General features: G+C 38.3%; 1 protein-coding gene across 7 annotated transcripts in view; it reads right to left on the bottom strand.

The window, feature by feature from the left end:
- The window catches only part of Pde10a (phosphodiesterase 10A), a 522,815-nt gene that overhangs the window by 173,767 nt on the left and 333,985 nt on the right, over window positions 1-15,063 (bottom strand). Inside the window, exon 1 of one of the 7 annotated variants that reach the window (XM_048805855.1) lies at window positions 694-1,199. The exons of the other annotated variants lie outside the window; for them this stretch is intronic. The gene's annotated coding sequence lies outside the window, so the exon portion shown is untranslated. Of the gene's footprint in view, window positions 1-693; window positions 1,200-15,063 lie in introns of those variants that run through there. 7 annotated transcript variants of the gene reach the window in all.

The raw sequence follows: 15,063 nt of genomic DNA, 5'->3' as shown, positions 1-15,063 counted from the left end.
TGCAAAGGCAGTGTAAGATTTAAACACATATGAAGATTTAAACACATATATTAAATTATGTAGAGACATTAATGAACAAGAGCAAGTCGTGGCAGCTGCACACTCTAATTGCTCTCTGAGGTTAACATCAGCAAAGGCAACTATTCCCTCTCAACACGTTTCAGGGCCTGGGCCATAAGAACTAAATGACTAGAGTAGCCTGGCAGTCATTATTAGTTCACTAGACACACTGTAGTATATGTTATTAAATAATTAAAATAATTATCTTTAAAACAGTTCAAAAGATAGAAGCAAAATTTACATGCACTGGATATAAATTCCTGATAGAACAGAAAATATTCTGATATTAAATCTGCATGCTTAAAGAAAAGAATGAAGGAGATCATCAGGACAAACAGTATCTATTCTCCAACTATTTTACATTAAAGCACAGATACTAATATTAGCTCTTCCTCAAGATGACTTTGGATAAGTATTTTTAAAACTACAATTTAAGACAGGATGAAAAACATCTATAGAATATCAAAGGGAAGTTAAAAAACAACATATCCTCAAGAAGTTTAAGAATGCAGTGATCCTGTTTGTAGCCACCAGACTCCCTGGTCCCCCCTCCCCTCACTCCTGCCATCACTGCAGCACAAGCCTACTCTCAAGTTTCCTTACTCTGCACACCCCCTGCTGCCCTGCACTGACCCTGCTGCTGTACAGTTACCAGATCACCAGACCATGAGCTCCTTGAGGACAGGGACTGTCACCACCACACCTGCAGTCCCATGCATCTGGCAGGAAGGTGGTGTGGTGAAGTTTAAATCAGTAGTTCTCAGCTGGGGGTGATTTTGCCTCCAAGGGATATTTGGCAACATCTGGAAACACTTTGGGTTTGGACTGTCACAAGGGAGGGGGGTGCTATTGGCACGTGGATAGAAGCCAGGAATGCTTCCAAAATCCCACAGTGCACAGAAAAGCCCTTCATGGAAAAGAATTATCCATGAGAAATGTAAATAGTGCTGAGGCTGAGAAAACTTGGTTTCAATAATTGTTTGCTAAAAGAATTAAAAACTTTATTGATCTCTCACAGATGGAGGTTTTAGAAAAATGAGAATAGACAAAAATAAATAAGAAAGGGTAGGCTGGTTTGCCTATGAAGCTTTGCTACAAGAAATGCAACTGAAGATATTGATACAATGTTGATTTAAATGCCTTGGCATCTATCCTTTAGGACTTTTACAATCTTAAAAGGAAAGGCCAATGAAACTATGGCAATACAAATCACCTCCCCAAAATTCATATATTGAAGCAGAATGTGATCTCATTCATAAATAGGGTGATGCGGATGTAATTATTTCAGATGAGGTTATGATGTGGTTGGGAGGGCTTACTCCAACATGGCTGGTATTCTTACAAAAAGAACTCAACAAGAAGAAACAGCCATGAACACAGGCGAAACACCACATAAAAATGAAGGCAAAGATCAGGAAGATCCTTCCAGCAGTCAACAAACACCAAATGAAGCATGGAATAAGTTCTCCTTTAGCCCTCAGAAGGAAGCAGCTCTGCCAACAACCTTGACCTTGGAATTCTGTCTGGTTTCCAAAAATGTGAGACAATTCATTTATGCTGTTTAAGTTTCCCACTCTACTACTCCGTACTGGCAGCCCTAGCACACTGATGAAGGGATGTCCTCTGAAGACATTCTCTTGGATCTAAGCAATCCTCATACAGGTGTGTCACTCCTAAGGTTTATTTTAATTCTCTTTCACTCTTCATTCTAAGCACAGTACACATGAATGGCATGACAAATCTAACCTTGATTTATTCATTCCCAAACTAATTTCTCTAATGCTCTGTAATGAATTCATGATTACTTATCAAAAACACAAATATGAAATATCCTAATTTAAATTGTAATTTAGAGTTGAATAGGCCTTCCTGATAGTATTTTCTTCTTCAAGTAAACAAAAGCATTATTTCTGATTTTATAGAAAAGAGGAAAGGGTCAAAGAGCGATACTCTTAGATCTAGAAGTATTAGTATGGTTTCTCAACCCAGGCCTTGTGAACCCCCATGGGTAAACTTCGCAGTGTCGCAGGAACCCCATCCACAGGCTACTCCCTGGAATATCAACTTCTTTAATGTACGTTCCTTTTCTGAGGAAGGGTTAACAAGCTTTCATCAGACTCATGGAATCTATGGCTCTATCGATTAACCTAGAACCTTATCTGTTTGGTTTCACAGTGCACTAAAGTTTACACGCCGTATTTAATTGCTCAACTGAGCTGAGATTTTGGATTCATATTTTAAACTAGAAAATGATTTTCTATGCAATGCAGCAAACTTGAAAAGTAAATCATATTCTCACATAAGACTGACTGATCTATATATTTTTTTGCTTTAACATTTTAAATCCATGTAGTAAGAGAACATTCTTTTAAGAGATTCTCTTTCATTGTATAGCCAGGGTACACTTACTCCCCACACCTGTACATTATACACTGGGAAAATAAATATTTGAAAGGCATTAAGGTACATTTGAGAGACTCAGGACCTCACTTTTAATTCATTAACAAAAAATGATTCTTGCCCTTATATGATGTGGAATTTTAAAAGACTACTATATGTAATATAGTAGTCAGAATGATTTCAGTACTTAATTAAACTATGGTATATAAAATTAAATATCCCAGTAAGTAAACGCAGGAAAAGCACACTTCATCTGATACAAGTGTATTTAGAGAGATCTAGATGTTCATTTCTTGTGGCATGGTAGATGAATAAATGTATCCACTGTTTTTCTAATTCCCAATTACATGGAAACCAGGACACAAGAAAATATCATGTTCAGAATCAAAAAATAAGAAGTAAAAGGAATGCAGACCTCCCTCGCTTGCAGCTCACCACTCAGCAAGTGCCCACCACAGGCAGGGCCAGGCTCTGCTTCTTCCGGAAGTTCCCACACACCCTTCAAGCACTGACCCAGAGACAAGATCTGACTGAGCACGACCAGCTTGTTCCCCTCACTGACAGCGGCAACAGGGAGAGTGAAAGAGAGAAATCTCTGCCCTGAACTGCAGCTTAATTCAGAATGCATTCTGGATAGAGAACAAAACAAACTAAAAAAGCTGCGACACATAGATTATTTGATTATAAATTATTAGGAAAAGTATAAATTATTTGGGAAAACTGAACAGTGGTGCACAAAGCCTATTTGATCACATCAAGTGTGAACAGAGAAAGAAGAAAGGCAGAAGAATTGAAATAAAAAAAGAAAGAAAAGAGCAGCAAAAAATTGAAAAGACCTAGTGGGGCTTGGGAGGCTGTGGCAGAAAGATCCCAAGTTCAAAGCCAGCCTCAGCAACTACAAGGTGCTAAGCAACTCAGTGAGACCCTGTCTCTAAATAAAATACAGAATAGGGCTAGGGAGGTAGCTCAGTGGTCAAGTGCCTGAGTTCAATCCCCAGTACATCCCAACCAAAAAAAAAATGAAAAGAAGGAAAGAGTAAGCAGGAAAAAATTGCAATACACAAGTAAATTATTTTGGCATCAGCTACATTGTACACCGAATTATAATCACAAAGGATTACTAAAGTTTTCCCATGTGACAGGTATAGTATTCCACATAATGCATCCATTGTGGATGTGGATATTTCTATTTCTCTAAGCACTGATGGACTGCCCCAACTCAAAGACAATATGCAAAAATGGAGAGAATTTTATATTTTTTTTCATTCTTTTGAATTATTTTTATTCTGACATGCAATGAAATCTCTATCGACACATTAGCTAAATAACTTTAAACTAGAAGTGAAAAACCACATAGGAAAAAGAACAAGATTTTAAAATGTAGTTTCTAAATGATTGACAAACAGATTAGAAAAGTCAGACAACTACAACCCACAGCAAGAAATCAAAACAATGATATAGAGAATCTGTTTTCAAAAATTACAGCATAACATTTAAAATGTCAAGCTTGTAAGAAGACAACTCTGAAGCATGCAAAGAAGTCAGTACGGACAATTGAGAGAAGAATTTTACAGAAGCAGTCATTAAGGAAGCTCAGACACTGGACTTCAGAAAAAAAAGACTTTCATTTCGTTCTTAAATGTGCTCAAAGAGCAGAAGGAATCCTAAGACATGGAATAAAAGGAATCCAGGAACTCTCTGTCTCAGTAATTAGGAATATCGATAAAGATATGAATTTCATAAAAAAATTATCAAGAAAATGAGCACAGGAGAAAACAATAACAAAAGAAAAACTCAAAAGTGTCAGCAGCATATGAGAAAAGGCAAGAATCACTGAATCTGAAGAGAAGTGCACAGAGCCTATCCAGATTGAGAAACAGAAGTAAAAGAATAAGGAAAAATAAACGTTGCCTGAGAGACCCATGAGAAACCCCTCCAGCATACCAAATACACATAATGGGAGTCCACAGAAGAAAAGGACATGGGGACAAGGGTGTTAAGAGGATCTGAAGAGTCCAGCATGGAGGCCGACACCTGTAATCCCAGCGCTCCAGAGGCTTGAGGCAGGAGGATCGCGAGTTGAAAGCTAACTCAGAAAAGGTGAGGAACCAAGCAATTCAAAAACCCTGTCTCTAAATAAAATACAAAATGGGGCTGGGGAGGTGGCTCAATGGTCCGAGTGCCCCTGAGTTCAACCCCCGGCCAAAAAAAAAATAAAAATCACCAATAAAATGTGATAAATAACTTGCTGAAAGATAGAAACAAAGAGAAATTTTATAAGGTAGCAAAAGAGAAGCACTTCATCACATATAAGAAATATATGTGAAAAAAGGGGGGAAATTAATTTATTTCTCAAAATAAAACACACAGGCTAAAGGCAGCAAAATTACATATTTAAAGTACTGAAGGAAACTGCTAACCAAGAACTTCCAACAAAACTATATCTTAAAAAATAAAGGTAAGGGATAGGAATTTAGTTCAGTGGTAGAACATTTGCCTAGCATGCACAAGGCCTGGGTTCAATCCCCAGCCCCATAAAAAGGAAGGAAGGAAGGAAGGAAGGAAGGAAGGAAGGAAGGAAGGAAGGGAGGGAGGGAGGGAGGGAGGGAGGGAGGGAGGGAGGAAAGGAAAACTCTATATTGTAAAGATGCCAGTTCTCCCCAATTTTATCTATGTATTCAGTGCAAACCAAATTTTATGATATGGCCAAACTGATTCTAAAGCTTGGAAGAGTCAAAAGATCTGGAATAGCAACAACAACAATTAAAAAAAACTGAAGGAGAAAAATAAAGTTGGAAGACAGACAACATTCAAATTTAAGATATCCTATAAAACTATAATAATTAAGACAGTCCAGTTATTGGGTAAATAATTAGACAAAGAAAATAGAATAGAATATTAAATGCCCAAAAATACACCCAAATAAACATAGTCAACTGATCTTTGACAAAGGAAAAAAGGCCATACAAGGGAACAAAGTTAAGTCTTTTCAAAAATTTGTGCTGGAATAAAAAGTGGACAACCACATAAAAATGAAGTTAGAAACATACCTTAAATACATCACAAAAATTAACATAAAATAAAACCATTAACTTAAATATAAAACTATAACATTCCTAAAAGATACTGTACGATAACCTTGGGATTGGTTTTGACTTTTTACATGCACCACTAAGGCATGATTCACAAAAAGATGAATTAAGAAGTTGGACTCTGTTAAAATTAATTTTTCTGCTCTGTGAAATGCACTATCAAGAGAATGATAATACAAGCCATTGACTAGGAGACAATATGTGAAATACATAAGTCAAATAAAGTACTATTATCTAAAATACACAGGAACTCTTAAAGCTCAACAATAAAAAAAAAAAAGTAACATTTTAGGGTAAGTCCAACACCATACAGAGTCAAATAAATGTGTGTGTATGTATGTATGTATGTATGTATATACACACACACATATACACACACACACACACACACACACACACAAGTGAAAAAATGGAAAGGTGCTCCACACATTATGTCATCAGAGAAATGTAAATTGAAACAAGATACCACTGGATACCTGTTAGAGTGACTGGAATTCAGAACAATGACAACACCAAATACTAGCAAGCATGTGGAGCAACAGGAACTTGTAATCACTGCTGATGGAAATGTTACATACTACTGTAGAAGATGGTTTGTCATTTTTTTTACACAATTCACAATTTTCTTACTATACTGTCTAGAAATCACATTCTTTGGTATTCACAGGAATTGAAATGTACATACAAAAAAACTGCACGGAAGTGTTTATAGTAGATTTATTCATAATTGTTAAAACATGGAAGCAGCCAAGATGATCTCTGCGTATGAACAGACAAACTGTGTATTAGTCAGCTTTTCTTCACTGTGACAAATACCTGAGAATAGCAAGACAGAGGAGCAAAGATTTACTGTGCCTCAAGTTTCAAAGGCTTCAGTTTATGGTTGCCCAGCTCCATTATTTGGGGTACAGGTGAGGCGTGAACACCATAGTTCAGCTTGTGGGGAGGTCGGGGGAGAATCACAGCGGAAGGGGCCGGGGCAAGAAATAAGCTTCCAGGGCACTCCCCCAGTGGCCTACTTCCTACAACCAAGGCCCTCTGCCTACAGTTTCCACCACATACCAGTAGTCCATTCAGTTATTTTTGGATTCATACAATGTGGTTGGAGTCCTCATGATCCAATCACTTCCCCAAAACCCCACCTCTGGATACTGCTGCATTAGTATAACAAGCCTTCAACACATGACATTTTCCAACACATTCCAGGATCCAAGTTATAACACTGCAGTACGTCCAAATAATAGAATACCATTCAGCAATAAAAAGAAACGAGCTATTAAGCCATGAAAGAACATGGAAAAAACTTAAAAATACATATTACTAAATGAAAGAAGGCAATCTGAAAAGGCTAGTACTATATAAGTCCAACTACATGACACTCTAGAAAAGCCAAAACTATAGAGACAGCAAAAATATCAGTGGCTGCATGAGTTAGGAGAATAAAATGAATAAACAGAGTGTAGAGGATTTTTAGAACACTGAAATTACTCTATGTGGTACTATAATGGTCATTATGCATTTGATCAAATGCACAGATTGTACAACAACCAAGAGTGAACACAAATGTAACCTGTAAGGACTCCAGGTTGTAATATTATGTGCCTTACTCTATCTTCTATTGCTATAACAAAATAATTGAAGCTGGGTAAAGTATAAAGAAAAGAGATTACATAATATATAATTCCTTTCATATGACATTATAGAAAAGACAAAACTATAGCAATGGATAACAAGCTGGTAATTGTCATGAGTCAGGGATTTCTTTAGAATGTTGGAATTTCTGTGTATCATGCTTGTGGTTAGGATTACATATATTAAGTCCATGGAATTGTTCATAAGCACACACAAAAATCAGTCTCAGTTTTCCTCATGATCAAGAAATAAAAACTAAATTGAGTAACTCACATTAAATAGTATGTTGATAGAAAGTAAAATAACTTCTATATGGTAAATATACACGACATGTTGAGAGGTATCTAATAGGAAGCCTAAAGTTTTTTATTAAGAATTTTTCTGAGTTTACAAGAGCTATCCCCCAAATTTCGCATCTCTCTGTTCTTATACTGATTGAGCACCACTCCCCACCAGTAACATGGTTTATCTGCTGGCCTGGCAGGCACAGGTACACTACTTACTAAGGAAAGTATGTCAGTTGAGTGGAAAGCCATGCCTCCAAATGCAAAATAACAAATTAGCACTATCATTAACGTTGAGCCTGGATAAGATTAGGATGAATCAGAACTCTGGTGATACCACCAAGGCATCGCCACTCAATGGCACCCTCTATCTAAGAGCCATCTGTTCCAAAAGCTTGAGCAAACCTAAATATAAATAAATGTATAGACTAACAGGAGGACAAGAGAACTGGTTAGACGCAAATAATAGATCATATTTATTTTATAAAAAGAAGAATGCATCTTTACATAACGTTCTAGAAAAGTTGCCTATTAAGTACATAATTAACTAAAAATCAAACTTACTTTCCTAACAATTTCCACCATAAAAATAAATTCATGTTTTCCTGGAAATATTCTGGAATGAAAAAATGCTAAGGCCAAATATTTAAAGAGATTATGATTTTGTCATGAAATAATGACTATGATAAAGTCACACAGTAAAAGTGCTAAACAACCATTGACAGTGACAGTTACACTGCTTGACTTCTGAGAAACACATTGTAAGACAATGTCATCCTGGAGTGCATAGCACTGACGAGCTTACATAAACCTCCATGATGCAGTCAGTTACTAGATATGACCCCCTGGTACAACCAAGAAATAAGATGAGGTGCCAGACTAACACAGCAGCATCCTGTTTACTGTAAACTTTTTATGTAAGTAGAAACAGTATACTCTAGCATAACAATAAAAGTATACAATTCAAAACCAATAAGTCACTGATCAATATCAATTATCCTGTACTCTGTATGTTTATGTATGCCATACTTTTATATGGCAGGTAGCACAGTAGGTTTCTTTATATCAGCAAACACAGGAGTAACCACTGGCTACCATATGATTAGGCAAAAGGAATTTTTTAGCTCCATTATAATCTTATGGGATCATTGTCAAATAATTGGTCCATCACTGACCAAAACATTGTTCTTTGGTGCACGACTGTATTTTTAACTCAATAGCCTACACCTTAAAAAAGAAAGAGCAGTTTAACTGATCCATCTTTTAAAACATCATTCACTACTGGTATCAAACTACTTCCCCAACCTTTTTTATTGTGTAGTATGTCTTGGTATGTTACAGATGTTTTATAAATGTAAATGACAGATCTGAACTACAGTTGAGAAAAGAAAGGTAAAAATCGTATTAGTTCAAAACACAACAGAACTTTATCAGTGAAGGGGACATTTATCGTAACAGAGTAGCAGAACACCAATCAGTAAGTATTTAAGCACTTCTGTGTTTTCTGCATACCCAGGCATTACAAGACATTTTTAAAGACATGGCCTTTGTTCTCAACTTATCATCTTACAAATATTTTTTAAAATGGTCAAGAATACAAAACAGAATACATTGAGTGCTAAATTTGTATTAGGAAGTAAAGTACAAAAGTACAAAAAATCACAATCGTTAACATTTATATAGCACTTATAAAGTACTAGGTTCTATTCTGTGCTATTACGTACATTAATCTACACAGCATTTATTTAATCCTCTCCTCCCTACTATCCTCCTGTTCTTCCCCTTGTTTCCTTGTCCCCACTCCTCTTTCCTTCAACAGACCAGAAAGCTAAGGCAAAAAGAAAAAAAAAAAAAGTCCCAGTTCAATTAGCAAAATGGCTAAGACTTAAATCCTAGCCAGTTTGTCTCAAATAATAACTGACAGTTTCACAAAGAGGTTAGAATTATAAACCATAAGATAAATAGAGACCTTTCCCCCAAAAGAAGACAATCAGGTTAATAAAGGCACTCAGCCCATGAGTACTGATAGCATCTTTGCCACAGCCCATGGCCTAGGTGGACTCACTGATCTCACTTCACCTGTGAAATAGTGCAGCAAGTTAGGGTAACGCATGCTCATCTTACAGATAAGAAGCATTTACTATTCAGTAAAGCTTCACACAGCACACAGTGTGACCCCAGGTGCTACACTATGTTAGAAATAGAACAGCACTGTTGTCCCTCTCGTTTTCACTGAGGCTTTCAGAATCTAAAGAGAAAGTCAAACACATGGGTGATAAGTCCTGCTGGTGGGGAGGGCAGAGACAACTTGCAGGACAAGGTGATACATGAACAGGCTCTAATGACCAACGAGAGCCAGCAAAAAAGAACAGAGAAGGTATATGGCAAAGGTGACACTATGGGATCAAAGTCTAGAAATGCGTGCTAGGAAATATGGTCATGACAGCAACACTAACTTAGCCCGGCTGATCGGCACATGCCACAGCAAAGCTTGGAGAGCTGAAGGCACAGAAAAAGCAAGTCAAAGAACAATGCATGATGACCACTGAGACACTTGATCTCTGAAGACAACTGTTACACTTTAGAAATGAGGTACCCCCAAAAACTCATGTGTGAAGCAATGCAAGAATGTTCCAATATGAAATGATATGATGAGACTCATGACCTCATCAGTGGGTTAACTCACTGATATGAAGTAGGTAATGCAGTGGTAAATGCGGGCAGATAGGCTCTGACTATAGGAAGTACATCGCTGGAGGTGTGACCTTGGGGTTTATGTTTTGTCCCTAGTGAGCAAAGCTCTCTCTCTGCTTCCTGGTTGTCATGTGCTGAATTGCTTTCCTCTACCACACCGTTCTGTCATGATGTTCTGCCCCACCTAAGACCCAGAGTTACGGAGCCAGGTGACCATAGCATGAGCCAAAAACTTTCCCCCCCTAAGTTGTTCCCGTTAGGTAGTTCTGTCTCAGCAATGAAAAGTTGCCTAAAACAGAAACTGGCACCCCAGATGTGGGGTCATTGCTATAACTAACCTGACCATGTGGTTCAGAAACATTTGTTGCTAATTTGTGGGAGGAATATTGAAAAGTTTAAAGATGCAAACTGGAAAAGCTTTAGAATAGTGTAATCACACATAGATGAGTGAGTCTCATGGTAGCTCAGAAGACCAGAATGTCAATAGGACCACCGTTGGAGTAAAGACTGGGCTCATGAGATTTCAGAGGAGAAAGAGGACTCTATTGGAAACTAGACAAAAGGACAGTCATGTTACATTCTAGCAAAGAAGTTATCTACATTTTCCCCATGTCCTGAGACTTTCTATGAGGCTGAACTTAAAGGTGACTGACTAATCTGGCGGAGGAAATGAAAAGGCAGGAGAGCACTCAGACAGCTGCATGGCTATTGTGAGGAGCCAAGTTTCCTGTGATAATCAGGAAAGCAGAAAGTAAAGTTGAAAGATTTGAAAAAGTTTCAGCTTGTCCAGAAAAGGACTAAAACTAGGGCTAACAAAGCCACAGTTAAGAGATTACAGCCACTAAAGAGATGCTAAGTGCTTTACACAGAAACAACAAAAAAGATAGAATGGGGGCTTCTCAGGAATTGGTAAGACCATGCTTATCACAGACTCAAAGATGTAAAAGTAAAAATTCCTTTGAGAAAAGAGCAGGGGGGCACCCTGCCTGCACAGGGGGAGCCAAAGAAGTTAGTTCACTGTACTCAGCCACCCAGGCACCTACAGGCTGCTGAAGTCATTGTTCCTGGAGGCTCAGCCACTGCTCAAGATGGTGGCAGACCTCGGCATCAACCACATGGTGCTGGTTCTGCAGGAATGCAGGATGCTGGCATAAAGGGTGGTGGAGGCTTTCACTGGCATTTCAAAGGAAGGCCTGAGAAGTCAGGCAGAGTGTAGCAAGGTTGGAATCCCTATAGCAGCCCTTCAGAGGAAAATGTATAGATACAAGGAGGAAGCCGAAGCGGTAGTAGAGACACCTAAGACTAAAATAGTCGTCATGTGGAAGATATGCCAAGTAAAATTTCATGAATAGAGCTGAGTCAAGCCAAGAGGGAGGCCATGTGAGCCTCAACAAGCAAGTTCACATGGGTAGAGTCCTCCCTTTGGAGAGACTATCACATGCCATGTGCCCTGGCTGTTGGACAGGGAGCCACACAATTTGTTTGCCCAGCTGAACTTCAGTTTTACTTTGGTCTCAATGCTTTTTCTTTGCCCTCATTTCTGCCTTGTGGAGTGGAAATGTTTCTTTGTGCCTTTAGATACTGGATATATGCAACTTATTTTTTATTTTTTTACAGGAGTTCACATTGACAGTTTGCCTTGAATCTCAAAGGAGACTTTGGACTTGGACTTCTGGAAAATCCTAGACCTGTTCAGACTAAGAGGACTCCTAGAAATGGACTAAATATATTTTGCAATGGGAGATGGTCATGAACTTTGCGAGGCCAGAAAAAGAATTTTATGGCTTGGACACGAGGTGTCTCCCAAAAGCTCGTGTGTGCGACAATGCATGAATGTTCATAGGTAAAGTGACTAGGTTATTGAGAGTTATGATCTAATCTGTGGATTAATCCACTGATATGGATTAACTGGGTGGTAACTGTAGGCAGGTAGTTTTGGTTAGAGGGAATAGGTTGATGGAGGCATGGCTTTGCATTTTATGTTTTATCTCTGGCGAGCAGAGAGCTAGAGTGTGTGCCCGCTCGCCTGCTCACTCTCCTCTGTCCTCCCACGCTCCCCATCCCTGCTTCCTGGCTGCCAGGTTCCGAGCTACTTTCCCCAACAATGCCCTTCTGCCATGAAGCTCTTTATACCTAGGGCCCAGAGTTACAAAGTTGGCTGACCATGGACTGAATATCTGAAACTGTAAGCCAAAATAAACTTTTCCTCCTTTAAATTGTTCTTGTCAAGAACTTTGGTCACATCAATGAAAAGCTGACTAAAACAGTGACAGATATTTGGTACGAGTGTTTCTAAGACAGCAGAGTAACAATCAAACCCAGCTTTCATAAAAGAAATATGACAAAATCAGCAACTCAAAACTCCCACCCCTACTCTAATACATTGCTTCTGGGAATGTCATGGTACAATCAGATTGGAAAATTGTGTGGCAGCATCTACTCAAGTAGAACATGTTAATCTCCTATGACCCGGGAATTCCATCTTTCAGAAATGCTTTCTTAAGTCTATCAGAAGCCTTAGATAATACTAAAATATTCCAGAAAGTACTACTTAAGACAGACAAAACCCAGAATCACCAAACAACCATCAATGGCAGAATCAATCAGGAGGAGTTAATATATTCACAGGATGGAATACTACATGGCCCTGAGAATGAACTAATAGCCATTGTGTGCAATAGTATGAGTGAAGCACATAACACTGAACCAAAGAAGCCAGAAACCAAAGAGTAAATATTGCACGAGTCTACTCAATAAAAATCTAGAGAAGAAGGTCTGTCTCTGAGGTACTAGAAAAGCAGTTATCCTTAGAGGAATACTAGAAGCGAGCAGATGGGCTCTTGGTATTACCATAAACCTCATTTCACAGTCAAGGAACCTGGATTCAGAGGTTAAATTACTTACAACTAACAATGGATAAAAGTGACATTCAAACCTGCTTTTAAAACGCTGCCATAGGTTAAAAATTCTTCAGAAAAACTCTCTTGTCTTCAACCAGTTTTTATTTTTATTTTTGTCCCTGTGTCCTTAGGTGTGCTGATCCCACTGCTGATGGTGCTTTTCTGTCCCTATTCACTTCCACAGAAGGATCTGTTCGTCATGCTACTATGAAACCATTCCCCGTCTCCCCACACTCTTGACACACTCAGTAACTAGGTTTTTCATTTCCCAATATTTAAAAAAATCATCATTTATTGTTTATGAGGTGCCGGGCATTTTATCAACCTTCCTCAATAACTTATAGGGGTCCCAAGAGGTAAATAACCCATGCTCACATCTGGCTAATCAAACCCGAGACTTTCTGAATCCAAACCCAAAGCTCTTACCACTAGGTTTCCTTGTTTTACTTCATCTTCTCAGTGACATATTTGTTTGCTTTGACATCAAGATTTCAATTTTTTTGGAAGTTGAAATCTCTAATTTACCTTCTAACATCTGCCCTAAACAGAGTATCTAGCACATAGCAATTGTTGAACAAGGGTTTCTTTAAATTACTTCCTAAAGAACTAAGTGATTAATAGGGTAATTTCCTCAAAGACAAAAAGTAGAGGCTCTGTTAGAATGCACAGGTATTATTAAATCCCAATAAATAGTAAGTGCCTATGTCCTTAAAAACTGACATTTGGTGGGGGAAAGAGAACTAAAAAAACACCATCCTAGCACTACAAAATGCACAGAGCTGTGTATGTCCAATAAGTGGCCATCGGGAACATATAGCTATTGAGTGCCTGAAAAGCTACTACTCAAGTGTGAGCGTACACAATGGATTTTGAAGAACAATTCAAATGTAAGGATGTCTCATACCATATGAAATAATGATACAGGAATCCTAAGTTAAAATTACAGTATATTAGATATATAAGTTTCAGTAATTTCCCCTACCTTTTTTTTTTAAGTGGCCACTAAAATATTTTAACTTACATCTGTCCTCTTTGCTTTATGTTACATTTCTATTGGACAGTACTGCTCTGTAAAACATTTTTCCCTCATTTAAGATATAACATCTCTTTCCCTTAATTTAGGGTATTAAATTACACAGTGGAAACTGACAGCCCACACAGCTGCCATTCTTTGTTCTGGGTTCCACGTGGGGAAGTGAATTTTTTATTCTTTTTTCTCTTCCAAGTATTGTAGGCTGGGGTTACTTCTTAAAGCACACATTCCAATTTCACCAATCCACTTAAAAATTGATCTTGACTTCACTATTTTATGTCTTGTGTTTCTCCAAAACTCCTATGTTGAAACTTAATCCCAGCTGTGATGGCATTAGGAGGGAGGACTTAGGTTAGGAGAATGGAGCACCCTCTGTATTAGTCTCCTTTGGCCATGACCTGATTGCCTTATAGTAGCAGAAATTCATTCTCTCATGGTCTCCAGAGGGAATTTGTTTCTTAACATTTCCTTAGTTGTGGCCATTTCACTTTAATCTATCCTCTTGTGATCACAGTGTCATCTCCTTTTCTAACCATATAATCTTCTGCTGCCTCTTTCAAGTCATGTGTCATTGGATTTAGGGCCCACAGAAGTAATTCAGGATGATTTCATCTCAAGATCCTGCACTTAATCACATCTGCAAAGATTCTTCCCCAAATGAGATAACATTTACAGGTTCTGGGTTGGAGACACTGACATATCATTTGGATGGGGGCAGGTCAGGTATTCAACACACTACACTCTCCTTGATCAATCTTTCAAAATGCACGATCTTTAGAAATCCAAGCATACTGTAATCCCAGTTACTCAAGAGGCTGAGACAGAAGGATTGTAAGTTTGAGACAGCCTGGACAACTTGGTGAGACCCTATCTCAAGACAAAAAGTGCTAGGAATGTAGCTCAGTGGTAGAATGCCCCTGGACTCAATTCCTAGTACCAAAGACAGGAGGGGTGATGACACCAGGGAT

Source organism: Marmota marmota, unplaced genomic scaffold (assembly GCF_001458135.2).
Source record: "Marmota marmota marmota unplaced genomic scaffold, marMar, whole genome shotgun sequence".
In the NCBI taxonomy this organism is placed as follows: domain Eukaryota; kingdom Metazoa; phylum Chordata; class Mammalia; order Rodentia; family Sciuridae; genus Marmota; species Marmota marmota.
Note: the sequence above shows the minus strand (reverse complement) of the source record. Positions and strands in the feature narration are given on the sequence as shown.